The 24,865-nt window shown below is 39.6% G+C and overlaps 1 long non-coding RNA gene across 1 annotated transcript; it reads right to left on the bottom strand.

Annotated features, from left to right (window-relative positions):
• Window positions 1-902: 902 nt before the first annotated feature.
• Window positions 903-20,981, bottom strand: LOC134736058 (uncharacterized). The gene is made up of 4 exons (XR_010119762.1): window positions 20,647-20,981; window positions 9,302-9,460; window positions 5,460-5,589; window positions 903-1,256 (listed from the first exon to the last, which is right to left on the bottom strand). It is a non-coding gene; the product is annotated as an uncharacterized lncRNA (long non-coding RNA).
• Between the last annotated feature and the right edge of the window lie 3,884 nt (window positions 20,982-24,865).

Below are 24,865 nucleotides of genomic sequence, written 5' to 3' on the forward strand. Positions count from 1 at the left end.
ACAAGAGAAATGCGCTAGTGCTTAGTGCTCAGTCTGCCATTTGACCTAATCTTTGTAATTTTTCCTGACTGGTCATTCCTGAACTTTACTTCTTGAGGAGATTTTTTGTTTCTTTTTCTTATTTTTTTGATTTCCATGATTGCAGAAGAATTGCGTGCACAATGTGGACACTGTGTAAAATTCAGAAAATAGACTTGAAGAAGAAAATAATCAACTGCAAGCCCTGTTTCCATTCCCCTGGGCTCCAAGCAAAATAGTAGCACTTATTACCTCTCCTTTGCCTTTTTTCTAAGCTCTTAAAAAGCTTGCATTATTTTTGCAAACTTAGTTGTTAAAAATTCTTTGTAAAACCATTTTTAGATGATATTTTGAGAATTACAGAGTGTAGTAGGTAGCAATATTAGAAGTACCAAATACTCTTCATTTGGAATTAACATTACTCATTTGTATTTGGGCTTTTAAAAGTAGAAATAAAATATTACCAATAAAATATAATTCTCTTATCCACTAGCACGGATCCTGTTCCCTCCCACCTCTCTAATGCTAACCCCAGCATTCATTTTTTTTGTATCCTATAAATCTTTGTATTTCTGTAAATACCAATAATAATTTATAGGAGTTCACAGATTTTTAGGGTACAAAAAATGAATAATATTTATAGTTACAAGTGGAAACTATGTATTTCATAGCTCATATGTATTTTTAAATGTACATTATGAAGAATAATTACTTCATATTGTGAGAAAAAAAGATTACTTCTCTTCCATGGCCCGCACCTGAGATTTCTGGGAGGTGGCTCTGGGTCTTTATGATTTAGAATTTCTTTTTCTAACTAGATAAATACACTCTTAAAGATATTCAAGAAAATGTTTTGTTTTTATTTTAATAGTTACATTGTCAGCAAGCCTGAAATAGAACTCTAGATTTGTCATAATCTTACTTGCCTGAACTTTATTTTCAACATAAATTTTATTACATTTTAATTTTCTGCAGCTTGCCTTTTTTATTCAAGGTTTTGTTTTTAAAATTTTCTTTCTATTTTATCTCCAACACTCATTGTCACCTTTTAAATCTGTTGCCAAAAATAGTCTATTTCAGAGTACACATGTGACATTTTTGGCATCCATGGAACAATATATTTAAACATCCATTTTGTTGTTGATTACTATTTTGGTTTATTACAATATTTCATTTTCACAAACAGTGCTGCAATGAATGTCTCTGTGTACTTGTACCAGAGCTTCTGTAAGTACATCCTAGAAGAAGAAAGAATTTCTTTTAAGTACAAGCACTTTGAATTTCTTAAATGCTGCCAAATTGCTGTGTTAATTGGCTGTACCACTCCATTTTTTCTACTTCCCTTTGCAACAGAAATTCTTCAAATAGTTGCCTAGTACATTATCTTCAATTACATTCATCACATTGTTTCAAAAACCTACTCCAGTCTGATTTCCCTCCCTGCTCCCCCTAAACTCCATGAAAATTGCTACTGTTCAGGTTATCAATGATCTCCAATGATCATTCAATAAGATCATCAGTGATCTTCAGTGATCATTTATTAATCTCCATCTTTATATTTCATCAGCCCTTGATCGTTCCATTTTCCATGAAAACCTCTCTAGGTTTCCTTGGTAACTCACTGGCCACTTTTTAGTCTTTTCTTTTTTATTGGTTCCTCTTTATCTCTTCAATCTCTTAATGCCCCAGGGCTCGGTCTGTAGACTGCTTTTCTATCTGCACTGTCTCCCTTGGTGACTTCATATAGGCTTATAGCTTTAAATGTCATTTGTAAGGTGAAAGGTCTCAAACGTATGTCTAGCCTGACCTCACTTTTTACTCCAGGCTTGTAAATCCAGCTACCTACTTGACATCTTCCATGTGGATATCTAACAGACTCAATATATTCAAATTGAGATGTTGATATTGCCCCTAAGATTTGTTCCACTGCACACCTACCTCCTCATCTCAGTAAATGGCAACTTCATCTTTCTGTTTGCTAAGGCTATAAATGTGATATCATTCTTTCTCACAATTCATATCTAATTTGTCACTAAATTATGTTAGCTCTACCTTCAAAATGTATCTAAAGTCTGGCCATTTTTTGTAACTTCTACTGCTACCACCCTGATTTGAACTATCTTTATTCCATAGCTCGTTTATTGCAATGGCCTCTTTAGTAGACTGCTTTTGCTCTTGTTCCTTTATTGTCTATACTTAAATACCACTCAAAAACTACAGTGGCTTCCCATTTCACTCAGAGGGAAATAAAATACTCAAGAGTAGCCTACAAGATAGCGTATGATCAACTCCACCTGACTTTACCCTCTTATCTTTTAAAATTCCATCTTCTACTACTCTCACTCATAACATTGAACCATATAAAATTTCTGTATTCATAGGTCAAAAATGGTCAAATATCAGCAATTCTAAGTGTTTGGTTCATCCTAACAGCTGACTGTGCTTCTTCTACACTGACATCATTGCTGTTCCTTGAGCAAGCGAAATGTCTCTCACCTCAGAGCCTTTGGTCCTGTATTACTTCTATATTAAAATTTATTTTTTCACTATCTTCAGGTCTCTGCTCCTTATCTTCACAAATTGGGCTATCTTAAGGACTTTAACATTCCGATCATCTTTATCTTGCTCAACTCTTCCCCATACTATTTGTATTAGTCAGTGTGTAATTACTTCTGTTACAAACACCATACACATCTTAGTGGCTTGACATACAAAAAAATTATTTCCCACACATAAAACAGTTAAATGTAGGTGCTCCTGGTCATTAGGCAGCTGTTTTTACAATTGGTAATTCAGGAAAAACAGTATCTGTCTTCCATGTAGTCAAAGATTGACCATTTTCTGTGACTTCATAGTCCTCTGCCAGATCCTGTCTATCCAGCTGGCCAAAAATTGAAGACAGCAAGAGTGACAGACAGAAAGAGAGACAGACAGGAAGTTTTCTAGAGCAGTGATGTCCAATAGAAACATTAAGATGAGTAATATATATATATAATTTAAAATGTATCAATTGTCACATTTTAAAAAGGCAAAAAGAAACAGGTAATATTAATTTTAATAATATATTGTATTTAACTCAATATGCCCAAACTACTATAATTTAAACATTCAATCAATATCAGATTATTAATGATGTATTTAAAGTTATTTTTAAATACAAGATCTTCAAAATCTAGTATATGTTTTACACTTATAGCACATCTCAATTTATAACAATCATCTTTTAAGTGATCAATAGCCATATGTATCTAGTGACTACTATATTGGGCAGTATAGCTCTAGCCATTTTATGAGATAGGCCTATACATGACACCTGTCATTTCTGCCAAAATTTCATCTGGCCAAAAATAAGAGACAAAAGTCCCAACCCAATGACAGGGGATCTAAGAAATTCAATTTAGCTAAATGCTCAAGGAAAGGAGGAGAAAAATCAATACTAGTAAAGGCTATTTTATCAGAGACTAGGTTTGCAACCCCTGCCTTTTTTTGTTTTCCATATTTTTGGTAGATCTTCCTCCATCCCTTTATTTTGAGCCTATGTGTGTCTCTGCACATGAGATGTGTCTCCTGAATACAGCACACTGACGGGTCTTGACGCTTTATCCAATTTGATTTGCCAGTCTGTGTCTTTTAATTGGAGCATTTAGCCCATTTACATTTAAGGTTAATATTGTTATGTGTGAATTTGATCCTGTCATTGTGATGTTAGCTGGTTATTTTGCTCGTTAGTTGGTGGAGTTTCTTCCTAGCCTCAATGGTCTTTACAATTTGGCATGTTTTTGCAGCAGCTGGAACCTATTTTTCCTTACCATATTTAGTGCTTAACATTTTTTCCTTCATTCCAACTTTGGTGAATCTGACAATTATGTGTCTTCGAGTTGCTCTTCTCGAGGAGTATCTTTGTGGTGTTCTCTGTATTTCCTGAGTTTGAATGTTGGCCTGCCTTGCTAGATTGGGGAAGTTCTCCTGGATAATATCCTGCAGTGTGTTTTCCAACTTGGTTCCATTCTCCCCGTCACTTTCAAGTACACCAATCAGACGTAGATTTGGCCTTTTCACATAGTCCTATATTTCTTGGAGGCTTTGTTCATTTTTTTACTCTTTTTTTGTAAACTTCTCTTCTCACTTTATTTTATTCATTTCCTCTTCAATCACTGATACCCTTTCTTCCAGTTGATCGAATTGGCTACTGAAGCTTGTGCATTCATCACACAGTTCTTGTGTCATGGTTTTCTGCTCCATCAGGTCATTTAAGGACTTATCTACACTGGTTACTCTAGCTAGCCATTCATCTAATCTTTTTTCAAGATTTTTAGCTTTTTGTGATGGGTTCAAACTTCCTCCTTTATCTTGGAGAAGTTTGATTGTCTGAAGCCTTCTTCTCTCAACTCATCAAAGTCATTTTCTGTCCAGCTTTGTTCCATTGCTGGCGAGGAGCTGCGTTGCTTTGGAGGGGAAGAGGTGCTCTCATTTTTAGAATTTTCAGCTTTTCTGCTCTGTTTTTTCCCCATCTTTGTGGTTTTATATACCTTTGGTCTTTGATGATGGTGACATACAGATGGGGTTTTGGTGTGGATGTCCTTTCTGTTTGTTAGGTTTCCTTCTAACAATCAGGATCCTCAGCTGCAGGTCTGTTGGAGTTTGCTGGAGGTCCACTCCAGACCCTGTTTGCCTGGGTATCAGCAGCAGAGACTGCAGAACAGCAAATATTGCTGAACAGCAAATGTTGCTGCCTGATCATTCTTCTGGAAACTTCATCTCAGAGGGGTACCCGGCCATGTGAGGTGTCACTCTGCCCCTACTGGGGGGTGCCTCCCAGTTAGGCTACTTGGGGGTCAGGGACCCACTTGAGGAGGCAGTCTGTTCGTTCTCAGATCTCAAACTCTGTGCTGGGAGAACCACTACTCTCTTCAAAGCTGTCAGACAGGGACATTTAAGTCTGCAGAGGTTTCTGCTGCCTTTTGTTCAGCTATGCCCTGCCCCCAGATGTGGAGTCTACAGAAGCAGGCAGGCCTCCTTGAGCTGTGGTGGGCTCCACCCAGTATGAGCTTCCTGGCCACTTTGTTTACCTTCTCAAGCCTCAGCCATAGTGGTCGACCCTCTCCCAGCCTTGCTGCTGCCTTGCAGTTTGAACTCAGACTGCTGTGCTAGCAACAAGTGAGGCCCCTTGGGCATGGGACCCTCTGAGGCAGGCATGGGATATCATCTCCTGGTGTGCCATTTGCTAAGACCATTGGAAAAGTGCAGTAGTAGGGTGGGAGTGACCCAATTTTCCAGGTGCCATGTGTCACCCCTTCCCTTGGCTAGGAAAGGGAATTCCCTGACCCCTTGCACTTCCTAGGTGAGTGGATGCTTTGCCCTGCTCCGGCTCATGCTCGGTGGTCTGCACCCACCATCCTACCCCCACTGTCCGATGAGCCCCAGTGAGATGAACCCGATACCTCAGTTGGAAATGCAGAAATCACTCATCTCTGTGTTGCTCATGCTGGCTGTAGACTGGAGCTGTTCCTATTTGGCCATCTTGGAACCACCTCCCAGAATATACATTCTTATTTGCACATGGGATATAATCTAAAATTGAACACAACTGTCCATAAAACAATTCTCAGCAAATTAAAGCAATACTGAAATTATATCAACCACATTTTCAGATCACAACACAGTATACATCAAAATCAATACTAAGATGATTACATAAAGTCACAGAATTACATGGAAGTTAAACAACCTGCTTCTCAATAATTTTTGCTTAAACAATAAAATAAAGGCAGAAATCAAAAAAATTATTTGAAACTCATGGGAAAAAATACAACATAGCTGAACAAGAGAAAATATTTGCAAACTATGAATGTGACAAAAGTCTACTTCCAGCGTCTATAAGGTACTTAAACAAATTAATTACCAAAAATAAAGACCTAGCCTATTAAAAAGAGGGCAAAGGATATGGACACTTTTCCAAAGATGACATACATGCAGCCAACATGCATATGAAAAAATGCTACACCTCACTAATAATTAGAGAAATGCAAATCAAAACCACAAGGAGATACCATCTCATGCCACCCCAAATGACTATTATATAAAGAGTCAAAAAATAACAGCTGCTGGCAAGGTGGTGAAGGGAATGCTTATACACTGCTGGTGTGACTGCAAATTAGTTCAGCCATTTTGGAAAGCAGTGTAGTAATTTCTCAAAGATCTTGAATCAGAATTGCTATTTTACTCAGCAATCCCATTATTGGGTATATACCCAATGTAATATACATTGTTCCACCCATAAAGACACCTGCATGCATATGTTCATTGCAGTACTCTTCACAATAGCAAAGACATAATTATTCTAAATGTCCATCAGTGGTAGACTGGATAAAGAGACCCAGGGATTTTGAAGCAGAGGAAAAATGGTGAATGGGGGCAGGACTAAATTGTAGCTCCTAATTGAACAGAGAGAGCAGCATGTGGAGGCTTGGATCGTGAACTTTTCCTCCAAGAACTACTGCAGAAATATACCAGAAAAGCCAAGAGAATCCACAGTCCCTTTGAGGGAAGCAGATTGCTCCTGCAGAACCTGGGAAACAGACAAAATACTGTGAGTGTCCAAACTGTGAAAGTGGGAAAGGTGGATCATCTGCCCTGGAACACACACCTTCACTGGGGAACCTGAAGGTCTAGATCATGAGAGGATTGGACTTTATCTAAAGTTGAGTTAATTTAGAGAGCAGAGTGAAATACAGGGGTAGAGGAAGCAGTGAGGAAAGACCTGTTGGCTCTCTGGGTGCCCAGGGGAGCCATTTCTGATTTGACTCACAGGGATCCTTGGGGAGGGTTGCCAGAGCAACTAGGAAAATATCATAGAAAGAAAACATCCACCTGAACTTTGTAACAATTCCCACCAAATGTGAGATTTCCTGGCCAGAACTTGGGGGAGGGTGTGAATCTTGTGTGCAGACTTGACAGGTGGGGAGGTGCAAAAGTCCTGCTTACTGTTGCAGCTGGGAGGTTTATAGCCTGGGGCAAGTCTTCAACCCTGCTTGCCCATTGCGTGAAAACAAACTCGGTTCTGTCAGTAGAGGGGAGGAGCATGATGGGAGCAAGACCAGCCTTTTGGGTTACTTGGGAGCTGGCTAAGGCTTGTGGCAGCCAGATTTCCCCAACTTCTCTGGCAACCTGCATGACACAGCAGAGGCAGCCATAATCCTTCTGGAAACAACTCCATTGACCTGGGAACCACACCCCCATCCCCAACAGCTGCCACAGCAAGCACCACCCAAGGATGGTCTGAACTTAGACATGCCTAACCTTGCCCCCACCTGATGGATCTTCCCTACCCACCCTGGTAACCGAAAACAAGGGTCACATTCTCTTGGGAGCTCTAGGGTCCTGGCCACTGCCTGATCTTCTGTATACTACCACAGCTGATGCACTCTTGAAAGCACCACCTTCTCTCAGGAGGCCAAGCAGCACAAAACTAGTGCATTAAACAATTACAACTAAGGACCCTCACAGAGTTCATTTAACTCCCCGGCCACATCCACAGGAGCAGGCACTAGTATCCATGGCTGATAGACCTGAAGGCAGTTCATATCAAAGGACTATGTGCAGACACACCCTAGTACCAGCCCAGAGCCTGATAGCCATGCTTGGTGGCTAGATCCAGAAGAGAAATAACAATCACTACAGTTCATCTCTCAGGAAGCCACATCCTTAGGAAAAGGGGAGATTACCACATCAAGGGAGCAACCCAAGGGACAAAGAACCTGAACAGCAGACTTCAGCCCCAGATCTTCCCTCTAACAGAGCTTACCTAAATGATAAGAAACCAGAAAAACAATTCAGGTCATATGACAAAACAAACTTCTCTAACACCCTCCAAAAATCACATTAGCTTACTAGAAATAGATCCTAACCAAGAAGAAATCACTGAATTGCCTGAAAAGGAATTCAGAAAGCTAATCAAAGAGTCACTGAGAAAGGTGAGTCCAAATTAAGGAAATGAAAAAAAGACACAAGATATAAGTGGAGAAATCTTCAGTGAAATATATAGCATAAAAAATATAATGACAACTTCAGGAAATAAGGGACACAGTTAGGGAAATGCAAAATGTACTGGAAAGTCTCAGTAATAGAATCGAACAAGCAGATGAAAGAACTTCAAACTCAAAAACAAGGTTTTTGAATTAACTCAACCCAACAAAGACAAAGAGAAAATAATTTTTTAAAATGAACAAAGCTGGAGATTGCTGACAAGAAGGCCAATAGGAAGAGCTGCAGTCTGCAGCTCCCAGTGAGATTGATGCAGAAGATGGGTGATTTCTGCATTTCCAACTGAGAGTTGGTTCATCTAATTGGGACTGGTTGGACAGTGGGTGCAGCCCATGGAGGGTGAGCCAAAGCAGGATGGGGCATCACCTCACCTGGGAAGAGCAAGGGGTCAGGAAATTTTCTCCCCTACCCAAGGGAAGCCAGGAGGGACTAAGCCTGAGGAACTGTGCACTCTGGCTCAGGTATTGTGGTGGTCCCCCGGTCTTCACAACCCACAGACCAGGAGATTCCCTGGGGGGCCTACCCCATCAGGACCCTGAGTTTCAAGCACAAAATTGGGTAGCTATTGGGCAGATATCAAAGGAGCTGCAGGAGGTTTTTTTTTTTTTTTTTTTTTTCCGTATCCCAGTGGCACCTGGAATGCCAGTGAGACAGAAACATTCACTCCCCTGGAAAGGGGTGCTGAAGCCAGGGAGCCAAGTGGTCAGGCTCAGCAGGTCCCAACCCCATGGAGCCCAATAAATTAAGATCCACTGGTTAGAAATTCTCAGTGCCAGCACAGCAGCAGGCTGAGATCGACTTCGGATGCTTGAGCTTGGTTGGGGAAAGGGTGTCTGCCATTGCTGAGATTGAGTAGGAGGTTTTATGCTCAAAGTATAAACAAAGCCGCCCGGAAGTTCAAACTGGGTGGAGCCCACTGCAGCTCAGCAAGAATGCTGTGGCCAGACTGCCAGATTTCTCCTCCTTGGGCAGGGCATCTCTGAAAAAAAGGCAGCAGCCCCAGCCAGGGACTTAAAGATAAAACCCCCATTTCCCTGGGACAGAACACCTGGGGGAAGGGGCGGCTGTGGGAACAGCTTCAGAGGACTTACACGTCCCTAGTTGATGGCTCTGAAGAGAGTAGGGGACCTTACAGCACAGCATTTGATCTCTGCTAAGGGACAGACTGCCTCCTAAAGTTGGTCCCTAACCCCCAAGTATCCTGACTGGGAGACACCTCCCAGTAGAGGCCAACAGTTACCTCTTACAGAAGAGATCTGGCTGGCATCTGGCAGGTGACCCTCTGGGATGAAGCTTCAAGAAGAAAGAACAGGCAGCAATCTTTGCTATTCTGCAGCCTCTGCTGGTGATACCCAGGAAAGTAGGGTCGGCAGTGGACCTTCAGCAAACTCCAGCAGACCTGCAGCAGAGGGGCCAGACTGTTAGAAGGAAAACTAACATACAGAAAGGAATAGGAGGTCCACTCAAAGACCCCATCCAAAGGTCACCAACATCAAAGACTAAAGGTAGATAAATCCACAAAGATTGGGAGAAGCCAGCGCAAAAAGGCTTAAAATTCCAAAAACCAGAATGCCTCTCCTCCTCCAAAGGATGATAACTCCTTGCCAGCAAAGGAACAAAACTGGATGGAGAATGAGTTTGATGAATTGACAGAAGTAAGATTCAGAAAATGGGCAATAACAAACTCCTCTGAGCTGAAGGAGCATGTTCTTTTTTTTTTTTTCTTTTTTTTTTTTTATTATTATACTTTAGGGTTTTAGGGTACATGTGCACAATGTGCAGGTTTGTTACATATGTATCCATGTGCCATGTTGATTTCCTGCACCCATTAACTCGTCATTTAGCATTAGGTGTATCTCCTAATGCTGTCCCTCCCCCCTCCCCCCACCCCACAACAGTCCCCGGAGCATGATGTTCCCCTTCCTGTGTCCATGAGTTCTCATTGTTCAATTCCCACCTATGAGTGAGAACATGCGGTGTTTGGTTTTTTGTCCTTGCGATAGTTTACTGAGAATGATGTTTTCCAGTTTCATCCATGTCCCTACAAAGGACATGAACTCATCATTTTTTATGGCTGCATAGTATTCCATGGTGTATATGTGCCACATTTTCTTAATCCAGTCTATCGTTGTTGGACATTTGGGTTGGTTCCAACTCTTTGCTATTGTGAATAGTGCCGCAATAAACATACGTGTGCATGTGTCTTTATAGCAGCATGATTTATAGTCCTTTGGGTATATACCCAGTAATGGGATGGCTGGGTCAAATGGTATTTCTAGTTCTAGATCCCTGAGGAATCGCCACACTGACTTCCACAATGGTTGAACTAGTTTACATCCCACACAAACACCAAAAGCAATGGCAACAAAAGCCAAAATCGACAAATGGGATCTCATTAAACTAAAGAGCTTCTGCACAGCAAAAGAAACTATCATCAGAGTGAACAGGCAACCTACACAATGGGAGAAAATTTTTGCAACCTACTCATCTGACAAAGGGCTAATATCCAGAATCTACAATGAACTCAAACAAATTTACAAGAAAAAAACAAACAACCCCATCAAAAAGTGGGCAGAGGACATGAACAGACACTTCTCAAAAGAAGACATTTATGCAGCCAAAAAACACATGAAGAAATGCTCCTCATCACTGGCCATCAGAGAAATGCAAATCAAAACCACAGTGAGATACCATCTCACACCAGTTAGAATGGCCATCATTAAAAAGTCAAGAAACAACAGGTGCTGGAGAGGATGTGGAGAAATAGGAACACTTTTACACTGTTGAAGGAGCATGTTCTAACCCAATGGAAGGAAACTAAAAACTTTGAAAAAAGGTCAGACAAATTGCTAACTAGAATAACCAGTTTAGAGAAAAACACAAATGACCTGATGGAGCTGAAAAACACAGCACAAGAACTTCATGAAGCATACACAAGTATCAATAGCTGAATCGATCAAGCAGAAGAACGGATATCAGTGATTGAAAAACAACTTAATGAAATAGGTCAACAAGACAAGATTAGAGAAAAAAGAATAAAAAGGAATGAACAAAGCATCCAAGAAATATGGGACTATGTGAAAAGACAAAATCTACATTTGATTGGTGTACCTGAAAGTGATGGAGCGAATGGAACCAAGTTGGAAAACACTCTTCAGGATATTATCCAGGAGATCTTCTCCAACCTAACAAGACAGGCCAACATTCAAATTCAGAAAAAACAGAGAATACCACAAAGATACTCCTTGAAAAGAGCAACCCAAGACATATAATTGTCAGATTAATCAAAGTTGAAATGAAGGAAAAAATGTTAAGGGCAGTCAGAGAGAAAAGTCAGGTTACCGACAAAGGGAAGCCCATCAGACTAACAGTGGATCTCTAAGAGATTGGGGCCAATATTCAACATTCTTAAAGAAAAGAATTTTCAACCCAGAATTTCATATCCAGCCAAACTAAGCTTCACAAGCAAAGGAGAAATAAAATCCTTTACAGACAAGCAAATGCTGAGAGATTTTGTAACCACCAGGCCTGCCTTACAAGAGCTCCTGAAGGAAGCACTAAACATGGAAAGGAACAACTGGTAGCATCCACTGCAAAAGCATACCAAATTATAGAAAATATCAACCCTATGAAAAAACTGCATCAACTAATGGGCAAAACAACCAGCTAGCATCATAATGACAGGACCAAATTCACACTTAACAATATTAACCTTAAATGTAAATGGGTTAAATGCCCCAATTAAGAGACACACACTGGCAAATTGGATAAAGATTCAAGACCCATCAGTGTGCTGTATTCAGGAGACCCATCTCACATGCAAAGACACACATAGGCTCAAAATAAAGGGATGGAGAAAGATCTACCAAGCAAATGGAAAGCAAAAAATAGCTGGAGTTGCAATCCTGGTCTCTAATAAAACAGACTTTAAACCAACAAAGATCAAAAGAGACAAAGAAGGCCATTACATAATGGTAAAGGGATCAATGCAGCAAGAAGAGCTAACTATCCTAAATATATATGCACCCAATACAGGAGCACCCAGATTCATAAAGCAAGTCCTTACAGACCTACAAAGAGACTTAGACTCCCACACAATAACAGTGGTAGACTTTAACACCTCACTGTCAATATTAGACAGATCAATGAGACAGAAAATTAAGAACTTGAACTCAGCTCTGGACCAAGTGGACCTAACAGACATCTACAGAACTCTTTACCGAAAATAGACAGAATATGCATTCTTCTCAGCACCACATTACACTTATTCTAAAATTGATCACATAATTAGAAGTAAAGCACTCCTCAGCAAATGCAAAAGAATGGAAATCATAACAGTCTCACAGACCACAGTGCAATCAAATTAGAAGTCAGGATTAAGAAACTCACTCAAAACCACACAACTACATGGAAACTGAACAACCTGCTCCTGAATGACTACTGGGTAAGTAAATAAATGAAGGAAGAAATAAAGATGTTCTTTGAAACCAATGAGGATGAAGATACAATGTACCAGAATCTCTGGGACACATTGAAGGCAGTGTATAGAGGAAAATTTATAGCACTAAATGCCCACAAGAGAAAGCAGGAAAGATCTCAAATTGACACCCTAACATCAAAATTAAAAAACAAGAGAACCAATAGCAAACAAATACAATAGCCAGCAGAAGACAAGAAATAATTAAGATCAGAGCAGAACTGAAGGAGATAGAGACATGAAAAACTCTTCAAAAAATAAATCAATGAATCCAGGAGCTCGTTTTTTGAAATGATCAACAAAATAGATAGACCATGAGCTAGATTCATAAAAAAGAAAAGAGAGAAGAATCAAATAGATGCAATAAAAATGATACAGGGAATATCGCCACTGATCCCACAAAAATACAAACTACCATGAGAGAATACTATAAACATCTCTACACAAATAAACTTGAAAATATAGAAGAAATGGAGAAATTCCTAGACATATACACATTGAAAAGTCTAAACCAGTAAGAAGTTTAATCCCTGAATAGACCAATAACAAGTTCTGAAATTGAGGCAGTAATTAATAGCCTACCAACCAAAAAAAGTCCAGGACCAGACAGATTCAAAGCTGAATTCTACCAGAGGTACAAAGAGGAGCTGATACCATTCCTTCTGAAACTATTCCAAACAATAAATAAAGAGGTAATCCTCCCTAACTCATTTTATGAGGCCAGCAATATCCTGATACCAATATCTGGCAGAGACACAACAAAAAAAGAAAATTTCAGGTCAATATCCTTGATGAACACTGACGCAAATATCCTCAATGAAATACTGGCAACCGAATCCAGCAGCACGTCAAAAAGCTTATCCACCATGATCAAGTCAGCTTCATCCCTGAGATGCAAGGCTGGTTCAACATATGCAAATCAATAAATGTAATCCATCACATAAACGGAACCAACAACAAAAACCACATGATTATCTCAATAGATGCAGAAAAGGCCTTCAACAAAATACAGCACCCCTTCATGCTAAAAACTCTGAATAAACTAGGTATCGATGGAATATATCTCTAAATAATAAGAGCTATTTATGACACAGCCAATATCATACTAAATAGGCAAAAACTGGAAGCATTCCCTTTAAAGACCGGCACAAGACAAGGATGCCCTCTCTCACCACTCCTATTCTACATAGTATTGGAAGTTCTGAGCAGGGCAGTCAGGCAAGAGAAAGAAATAAATGATATTCAAATAGAAAGAGAAGAAGTCAAATTGTCTCTGTTTGCAGATGACATGATTGTATATTTACAAAACCCCATCATCTCAGCCCAAAACCTCCTTAAGCTGATAAGCAACTTCAGCAAAGTCTCAGGATACAAAAACAATATGCAAAAATCACAAGCATTCCTATACATCAATAACAGACAAACAGAGAGTCAAATCATGAGGGAACTTCCATTCACAATTGCTGCTAAGAGAATAAAATATCTAGGAATAGAACTTAAAAGGGATGTGAATGACCTCTTCAAGGAGAACTACAAACAACTACTCAAGGAAATAACAGAGAACACAAACAAATGGAAAAAAATCCCATGCTCATGGATAGAAAAAAATCAATATGGTGAAAATGGCCATACTGCCCAAGGTAGTTTATAGATTCAATGCTATTCCCGTCAAGCTACCACTGACTTTCTTCAAAGAATTTGAAAAAACTACTTCAAACTTCATATGAAACCAAAAAAGAATCCACATAGGCAAAACAATCCTTAGCAAAAAGAACAAAGCTGGAAGCATCATGTTGCCTGACTTCAAACTATACTACAAGGCTACAGTAACCAAAACAGCATGGTACTGGAACCAAAACAGATATACAGACCAATGGAACAGAACAGAGCCTTGAGAATTAACACCACACATATACAACCATCTGATCTTTGACACACCTGACACAAATAAGCAATGTGGAAAATATTCCCTATTTAATAAATAGTGTTGGGAAAACTGGCTTGCCAGATGCAGAAAACTGAAACTGGACCCCTTCCTTACACCTTATATAAAAATCAACTCAAGATGGATTAAAGACTTAAACGTAAGATCTAAAACCATAAAAATCCTAGAAGAAATCCTTAGCAATACCATTCAGGACATAGGCATGGGCAAAGGCTTCATGACTAAAACACCAAAAGCAATGGCAACCAAAGCCAAAATTGACAAATGGGATCTAACTAAACTAAAGAGCTTCTATACAGCAAAAGAAACTATCATCAGAGTCAACCTACAGAATGGGAGAAAAGTTTTGCACTATAGGTCTGACAAATGGCTAATATCGAGAATCTACAAAGAACTTAAACAAATTTACAAGAAAAAAACAAACGACTCCACAAAAAGTGGGCAAAAGATATGAACAGACACTTCTCAAAAGAAGACATTTATGCAACCAACAAACATATGAAAAAATGCTTATCATCACTGGTCATTATTGATATGCAAATCAAACCACAATGACATACCATTTCACACCAGTTAGAATGGTGAACATTAAAAAGTCAGGAAACAATATATGCTGGAGAGGATGTGGAGAAATAGGAATGCTTTTAAACTGTTGGTGGGAATGTCAATTAGTTCAACCATTGTGGAAGACAGTGTGGCAATTCCTTAAGGATCTAGAACTAGAAATACCATTTGACCCAGCAATCCCATTACTGGATATATACCCAAAGGATTATAAATCATTCTATTATAAAGACACATGCACACGTATGTTTATTGTGGCACTAGTTACAATAGCAAAGACTTCGAACCAACCCAAATGTTCATCAATAATAGACTGGATAAAGTAAATGTGGCACATATACACCATGAAATACTATGCAGCCATAAAAATGGACGAGTTCCTGTCCTTTGCAGGGACATGGATGAAGCTGGAAACCATCATTCTCAGCAAACTATGACAGGAACAGAAAACCAAACACTGTATGTTCTCACTCATAAGTGGGAGTTGAAAAATGTGAACACATGGACAAAGGTAGGGGAACATCACACACTTGGGGCTGTCGGGGGTGGGGGGCTAGGGGAGGGATAGCATTAGGAGAAATGCCTAATGTAGATGATGCATTGATGGGTGCAGCAAACCACCATGGCACATGTATACCCATGTAACAACTGCATGTTCTGCACATGTACGTCAGAACTTAAAGTATAATTTTAAAAAATGAATAAACCCTCAAATAAGTTTAAGATTATATTGAATAGCCAAACTTAAGAATAATTGGCATTCATGAGGAAGAAGATATATCTAAAAGTTTGAAGAACATATTTGGGGAAATAATTGAGGAAAACTTTTCTGGCATTGGTAGAGATCTAGATATCCAAATACAAGAATCCCAAAGAACACCTGGGGATTTCATTAAAACAAGATCATCACCTAGGCACATTGTCATCAAGTTATCTGAAGACAAGATGAATGAAAGAATCTTAAGAGTTGTGTGGCAAAAGCAGCAGGAAACCTGTAAAGGAAAATCTATCAGATAAACGGCAGATTTCTCAGCAGAAACCCTACAAGCTAGAAGGAATTTGGGCTGTATCTTCAGTCTCATTAAACAAAACAATTGTTAACCAAAAATTTTGTATCCAGCAAAACTAAGCTTCATAAATGAAGGAAAGATACAGTCTTTGCCAGACAAACAAATACTGAGAGAATTTGACACTATCAAACCAGCTGTAGAATAACTGCTAAAGCAGCTCGAAATCTTGATACAAATCCTGGAAACACATCAAATAGAACCTCTTTAAAGCATAAATCTCACAGTACCTATAAAATAAAAACATAATAAATAAAAACCAGGATACTTAGGCAACAAATAGCATGATGAATGGAATAGTATCTCACATCTCAATACTAATGTTGAATGTAAGTGACCTAAATGCCTCACGTAAAAGATATAGAATTGCAGAGTAGGTAAGAATTTACCAACCAAGTATCTGCTGCCTCTAAGAGACTCACCTAACACATAAGGACTCACATAAACTTAAGGTAAAGCATAGAAAAAGATATTTCATGCAAACGGACACCAAAATTGAATAGGAGCAGCTATTCTTATGTCAGACACAACAATCTTTAAAGCAACAGCAGTTTGAAATGACAAAGAGGGACATTATATAATAATAAAAGGCCTTATCCAATGGGAAAATGTTACAATCCTAAATATAAATGCATATAACACTGGAGTTCCCAAATTCATAAAACAATTACTTCTAGATGTAATAAATGAGAAAAACAACAATGTGATAATAGTGGGGAAACTTCAATACTTCACTGACAGCAATAGACAGTTCATCAAGACAGAAAGTCAAAAAAGAAACAATGGACTTAAACTATACCTTAGAAAAAATAGATTTAACAGATATGTACAGCCATTCTACCCAACAACCACAGAATATACATTTTATTCATCAGTGCATAAAACTTTCTCCAAGATAGACCATATGATAGGCCACAAAACAAGTCTCAACAAATTTAAGAAAATTGATTACATCAACTACTTCCTCAGACCACAGTGGAATAAAAGTGGAAATCAACTCCAAAAGGAACTTTCAAAACCATAAAACACATACAAATTAAATAACCTGTTCCTGAATGGTCACTGGGTAATCAATGAAATCAAGATGGAAATTAAAATATTCTGTGAATTGAACAATAATAGTGACATGACCTATCTAAACATCTGTGATACAGCAAAGTCAGTGTTAAGAGGAAAGTTGATAATCTTAAATGCCTACTTCAATAAATCTGAAAGATCACAAATAGATAATCTAAGGTCACACCTCAAGAAACTAGAGAAGAGAAAACCAAACCCCAAACCCAGCAGAAGAAAAGAAATAGCAAAGATTATAAACACCGCATGTTCTCACGCATAGGTGGGAATTGAACGATGAGAACTCATGGACACAGGAACGGGAACATCACACTCTGGGGACTGTTGTGGGGTGGGGGAGGGGGGAGGGACAGCATTAGGAGATATACCTAATGCTAAATGACGAGTTAATGGGTGCAACAAACCAACATGGCACATGGATACATATGTAACAAACCTGCACATTGTGCACATGTACCCTAAAACCTAAAGTATAATAATAAAATAAAAAAAAAGAAATAGCTTTATGAAAACAAACAAAAAAGAAATAGCAAAGGTTATAGCAAAATAAAATAAAATCGAATATAAAAATATAAAACATAAATAAAACAAAAGGCTGGTTATTTTAAAAGACAAATAAAATTGATAAACCATTAGCAAAATTAACCAAAAAAAGAGAGAGAATATCGAAATAAGCTCAATTAGAAATGAAACAGGAAATATTACAACCGACAGCACCAAAATACAAAAGATTATTCAAGGCTACTACAAATACGCACATAAACTAGAAAACCTAGAGGAGATGGATAAATTCCTGGAAAGAGACAACCCTCCTAGCTTAAAACAGAAAGAATTAGAAACCCTGAACAGACCAATAACAAGCAGCAAGATGGAAATAATAATAAAAAAATTACCAACAATAAAAAAATTTAGGACGAGATTGATTCACTCTTTAATTCTATCAGGCATTAAAAAAAAAAGTCAGTACCAATCCTATTGACATTATTCCACAAGATAGAGGAAAAGAGAATCCTCCCTAAATCATTCTATGAAGAGAGTATCACCAAGGAGAGGACATAACCAAAAAAAGAAACTACAGACCAATATCTGCAGGGAGCTGAAGGCCCATGGGATGTGACCAACTCAGCATTCCACTGGAGGCTATGTGATCAAATAGCAAACTGTTTATCATGAATGCAGGATGTGGGCAAACTCACACTGCGCCTGATGCCAAAAGGTTTGCTGATGGCTGTCACTCCCTGGCGCCAGGCTCCTTGAAGTTATTTACTGGGAAATCTAGTGCCTATTGCTCAAAGGATGCAGTCTCCCAAGCCTGCTTGAACCAAATGGCCGAGTGACAATTACCCAACAATCATTGCCCCCTTTCTTGTTATCTCTTTTACCTAATAAATTTGGAGGGCTGAAAAAGCTCAGGACTCTTGTCCACTAGAGGCAAGGTGCCCCCTGACCCCTTCTTCCAAACATATTCTTTTGTCTTTGCCTTGTATTCTCATGTTCACCTCATTTGTTCAGTCCCACAACATCCGTGCGGGTTACAAGTGGCGAACAAACACAGGGACTTCGAGGATGTTAACAAACAAGGTCTGCTGGAGCAGAGGAACTGAAATTCACAAGCCTAATGGGGACCCTGGGACGAGTCTGCCAGCAGTGGATATAAGGTTAGTGCTCTGAAGAGGTACTGATCAGTGCCCTAAAGAGGTACTGGATACTGGGAACAGGAAGTTTTCTGAATCAGGGTAATATGGGCCAGAATTTGTCTGTTGAAGAAAAACACATGCAGTTGCTTAAAGTTCTGTTGAGACAGTCTGGAGGTCAGGTGAATTCACAGACACTAACTAACCACCTGCAGAAGCCACAAAATGTTATTATGCATAACCCATGGTTTCCACAGGCAGGCACTTTTGATGTGGAAAATTGGGACAGAGCAGGGGATGGATTAAAACAGGCTCATCAAAAAGGTCTTAAAGTTGATTCTTCTGTGTTTTCCACTTGGAGTTTAGTTTGTACTGTACTTCTACCATTATCTCCTTATTAGTCTGCAGGACAGCATGCTGAGTCTAAAAATCTGAAAGAATCTGTTGTCCCACCCATGGCACTAATTGAAAATAAAAAACAGGAGAGGGAGGATAAACATTGGCCTATACCACCTCCTCCAATTGCAGAAACATCTGCACCACTTCTTCAGTAGCAGAAATAGAAATGAAAAATACAAAGAATTTTACCCTCTGCTGCCATAGCTGAAGAGCCCTTAGGACCTTGCACTTTTCCTATTTCTGTAAGGCCTGATCGAAGTACTTCACAGCAGCTTATTCATGAACACACTCCACTAGAGTTTAAGTTGTTGAAGAAATTAAAAGCAAGTGTGGTAAATAATGGTGTACAGAGCCCATTTATTTTAGGATTGCTAGAATCTACATTTGGTGCTATCTGTCTTTTACTCTTTGATGTAAAACACTTGACGTGAACTTGCTTGTCTGCTAGTGCATATCTGACACAGAATTTAAATTAACAAGAAATGTGTGCAGATCAGGCTAGACAGAACCGTGTTGCTGGACACAGACATTACAGAGGATATGCTACTGGGTAATGACCCTTATTCAGACCTAGAATGTCAAATGGCACTCCCAGATGCTGCTTATCAGCAGTGTGCACAGGCCGCTAAATGCACCTGGGTCACAATTCCTGAAGACGGAGTCCCAGTACAATCCTTTTTACATATCATGCAAGGGTCACAGGAACCCTATGCACAATTTCTTGCACGATTACAAGAGGCAGTGAAGCGTCAGATTCCTCATACCATGGCTGCAGAAATGCTAACCTTAACTCTAGCGGATTGTAAATGTGCACTGGCACCTGTGAGGTGTACAAAAAACTTGGGAAACTTTCTCAGACCTTGTCAGGTTGTAGGAACTGAGCTTCATTGATCTGCCATGTTAGCACAAGCAATTGCCAATTTAGCAGTTGACAAATCTAAAACGAGCCAATGGTCAAACCCTAAAATGTGAAAATGTTACAGCTGTGGAAAAACTGGACATTTTAAAAAGGAATGCCACAAGATCTCAGGACAGAAAGAACCTTAAAATGCAGTTACCCCCCACCCCCAGTGGAAAAAATGCCAGAACTTTGTCCTTGCTGTAACAAAGGAAATCACTGGGCTAATCAGTGCTACTCAAAATTTCATCAGAATGGCACCCTCTATCGGGAAGCGAGATGGGGGTCTTGACCCAGGCCCCTCAAACAATGAGGGCATTCTCAGTTCAGACCACAATGCTGTTTCAGGAAACACATTGATTGCCTCACCCCAGGAACACCAGGAAGTGCAGGATTATATCTACCCGCCAGAGAAAGAATCATGTTAGTTTGGGGAGATAAACCCATCAAAGTTCCCACTGGTATTTGGGGACATTTACCAACAGGATACATAGGACTAATTTTAGGCAAAAGCCATCTTAACTTACAGGGCATTATTGTAGTCCCAGGAGTTGTTTACTCTGATTATGAAGGAGAAATTCAAGTAGTTTTAATGTCACAAGATCTTTGGGGTTTTGAACCAGGAGAGTATATTGCTCAATTATTGCTTATTCCCTGCAAATTACACCCTTCTCTGCAAAAGAAGAAATGAGAAAATAAATGGTTTGGGAGCACAGCTACATGAAAAATTTATCTATCCCATCCCATAGCCTCTAATAGACCCACCTGTGTAGTACAAATTAAAGGAAAGGAATTTTATGGGCTTATGGATATGGGAGCTGATGTGTCAGTAATATCTAAAGACAATTGGCCCCCATCCTGGCCCTTGCAATTAACTTCTACTTCCCTAGTGGGAGCAGGAGCAACTAAGAGTGCTGAGATTTTATCTTGTCTTGGTCCAGATGGACAATCATGTACTTTTCAGCTTTATGTTGCAAATATAGCTATCAATTTATGAGGTCAAGACTTACTTACAGCATAGGATATGAGACTTACAAATGAAAACTTTGATAATACAGGATTTAAAATGTTGAAGAACATGGGATATCAGAGTGGGAAAGGTTTAGGGAAAGTCCTACAAGGAAACCCTAACTTGATATCAGTAACTGGAAAAACAGATAGAAAAGGGCTAAGATGTCAGGATTTCTGATGGGGTTCATTTATATTTCTCCTCTGCCCACTGCCTTACCATTAGAATGGCTTAGTGACAAACCTGTGTGGGTGGATCAATGGCCCCTAACACAGGAAAAGCTAGATCAACTTCATCTGTTGGTAAAAGAACCTTTGGATTCAGGACATATAGAAAAGTCAGTTAGCCCCTGGAATTCACTGGTATTTGTTATTCCAAAAAAGTCCAGAAGCAATAATGACCTCCGGGGTTTCAGCTCAATGCTCAGAGCTAATTGCAATCATTCAGGTTTTATAGCTCACAGCTTCAGATCCTATCAACATTGTCTAGTGATTCAGCTTATGTTGTAAATGTAACCAGTCACGTAGAAACTGCTACAATTAAAAGTCCACTAGACCCAAAACTGCATAATTTGTTTATGTTCGTGTGACTATAGACACTTATTCTCATATGCTGCATGCTACATGCCAAACAGATGAGACAGCTGGTCATGTATGGCAACATTGTCTGTCATCATTTGCTCATATGGGGATACCTAAACAATTAAAAACTGACAATGGACCCACTTATACTTGTCATGCTTTTCAAAATTTCTTACAGCTTTGGACAATAACCCATAAAACAGGAATTCCTTATAATCCTAGAGGACAAGGCATTACAATAAGACATTACAACGCATGTTGAAAAGACAAAAAGGGGGTATAAGAGGACAACTACCACCTCAATCAAAACTACATTTAGCCTTATTTTCTTTAAATTTTTTGATTCCAGTACAGATGATAAGACTCCAGCAGAAAGACATTGACAAGTGTTAGAGGCAAAGAGAAAAATTTATCTGAAAGTGTTATGGAACTCCGCAGAAGAGGGACAATGGAAAGGTCTGGTGGATTTACTGATGTGGGGATGAGGGTATGCTTGTGTTTTTACAGGAGATGGACAAATGGTGTGGGTGTCCTTAAGGTGCATGCAGCCGTGGAATGGGGGACTGGAGGAACCCAGGGTGACCAACCATGGGCCCGGTCCCTCTGGTATGAGCCATGATCCAGCTGAGCCTGAGTGAAAAGATGGAGAGAAGGACGACCAGAGTCATGATGACATCAACCCCCATAACCTGGGGACAACTCAAGAAAACCATGCAGGAAGCTGAGAAACTACTGGAGCTTCAAGGCCAGACAAAAACCCCCGATTCCATGTTTGTGACCATGTTAGCCATAATGTCCTCTGTGGTATTTTTTCCCTGTGCAAAGGCAAAAACATATTGGGCATATGTTCCAAATCCCCCAGCAGTACAACCTATACTTTGGAGTGACACTCTTCCTGGGATTTATCACGATTGGGGAGAGTGGGCTCCAGGACCCCTAACTCCCCCTGACATAGAACAATTAGACTCTCAGAATACTGTCATTAATTTTACCGCTCCACTGGAAGGACTTCCTTTGTGTATCACCACAAAGATGTCACTCAGCCATAGCTGTCTTACAATTCAAGCTCAAACATGGTTGAGTCACTATAGAAAAATCATGTACTTATTAAGTCTTGGTTCTATTAATGTAACTGGTGTGCTAACCAACCATTCCAGGCCCAATCGCCCTAATTGTGCTGACTATATGGAATGGATTCCCTTCAATATTTCCTACCCCCCTCCATGGACCCAGCGTCTTGGCCCACTGGCTAGAAAACAATCTATGTTAACTGGAGACATTGTGGATTGGGGACCTAAAGGTCAATTAGATGGAAAAGACGAAAATCAGAAATCATGGCCTAAACTTCACTGGCATTGGTGGCGAGCTTTTAATACTTCTTCTTTATACAACACCAGGATCCAATCTCAGTCTGCTGTCCAGATTGCTTGGCATGGAGCAGGCTTTAGCCTGCCTCTTCCTCAGTGGCATTATCTAGGGAGGAAAGGACCAATTCAAAAGATGAATTGGAAGGCAGCACTCCCATTTATGAATGACAGCATCTCGATTGGGATACTATCCAATAATAGCAATAGGAAGCAATGCAGTCTTAATGTTACATTTGTAAAGAATATCACCACTCAATTCACAGTTAGTGTTTTTAATCCTTATGTCTTTTTGTCAGCTAAGAAGGACCAGGTCCAGGTAAACAGTATCCAACTGACCTGTAAATCTTGCCATTTGTATCACTGCATTAATCATAGCACATTGCAAACACATAATATCTCTACTTTGATTTTAGGTTGCATCCCTGGGCTATGGATTCCTGTCAATCTGTCCGATCCTTGGGTTGTCACACTTGCCTTGCATTTTGTGAAACTTCTTCTAACTCAGCTTACTCATCATGTTCGTAGAGCCTTAGGCATGATAACTTTTGCTATTGTTTCCTTGGTCACACTAATAACTTCTGTTGTGATGTCCTCTGTAGCTTTGCATCGTTCTATTCAAATGGCTCAGTACATGGAGAACTGGATGTGCACAGCCAACCAAGCATGGCTACATTGAGTTACAAACTGAAGTGGCAATGTTGAAATCCATGTTTCTATGGTTAGCAGAACAAGTATAAAGCTTGCAGTTGCAGCAGCAATTGCATTGTCATTTTAACCACATTCATATTTGTGTAACAAATTTAGAATATAAAAAAAGTGAGTATCCACGGGACCTTGTGAAAGCCCATTTATAGGAAGCTTTCACATCCATCATCACCTTTGATATTGGTGAATTACAAAACAAAATTCTTGATTTAAATAGGCGAACTCAAGAATTTCAGCCTTCTTTAGAAGACTGGACTGAATTCCAGCAAGGCTTGGAGAGCCTCAACCCTTGGACCTATCTGAGGCACCACATTAACATCTTATATGTAGTTCTTGGAATAATGTTGTTTTGTCTCTGTCTTCTGTTCATAGTCTGTAAAATCAGATGGACTGCCAATCAGAAAATGGGTGCTGCCAAGCCTGGACTTACATTCTTTCTATTAATTTGTAAACACAAAGGGGGATGTGTAGGGAGCCAAAGGCCCATAGGATGTGATCAACTCAGCATTCCACTGGAGGCTATATGATCAAACAGCAAACCGTTTATCATGAATACAGGATGTGGACAAACTCACACTGCGCCTGCCACCAAAAAGTTTGCTCAGGGCCATCACTCCCTGGTGCCAGGCTCCTTGAAGTTATCTACTGGGAAATCTAGCACCTATTGTTTGAAGGATGCAGTCTCACAAGCCTGCTGTGAACCGAACGGCTGAGTGACAATTACCTGACAATCACCCCCCCTTCTCGTTATCTCTCTTACCTAATAAATTCGGAGGGCTGAAAAAGCTCAGGGCCCTTGTCCACTAGAGGCAAGGTGCCCTCTGACCCCTTCTTCCAAACATACTTTTGTCTTTGTCTTTCATTCCAGCATTTGTCCCCTTTGTTCAGTCCCCAAAGTCTGTGCAGGTTACAAATATCCCTGATAAACATAGATACAAAAATCCTTAACAAAACACTAGCTAATGGAATCCAACAGCATATTAAAAACATAATCCATCCTGATAAAGTAAGTTTCATACAAGGGATGCAGGGATGGTTAAACATATGCAAGTCAATAAATGCAATACACCCCATAAACAGAATT

Source organism: Symphalangus syndactylus, chromosome X (assembly GCF_028878055.3).
Source record: "Symphalangus syndactylus isolate Jambi chromosome X, NHGRI_mSymSyn1-v2.1_pri, whole genome shotgun sequence".
Classification (NCBI taxonomy): domain Eukaryota; kingdom Metazoa; phylum Chordata; class Mammalia; order Primates; family Hylobatidae; genus Symphalangus; species Symphalangus syndactylus.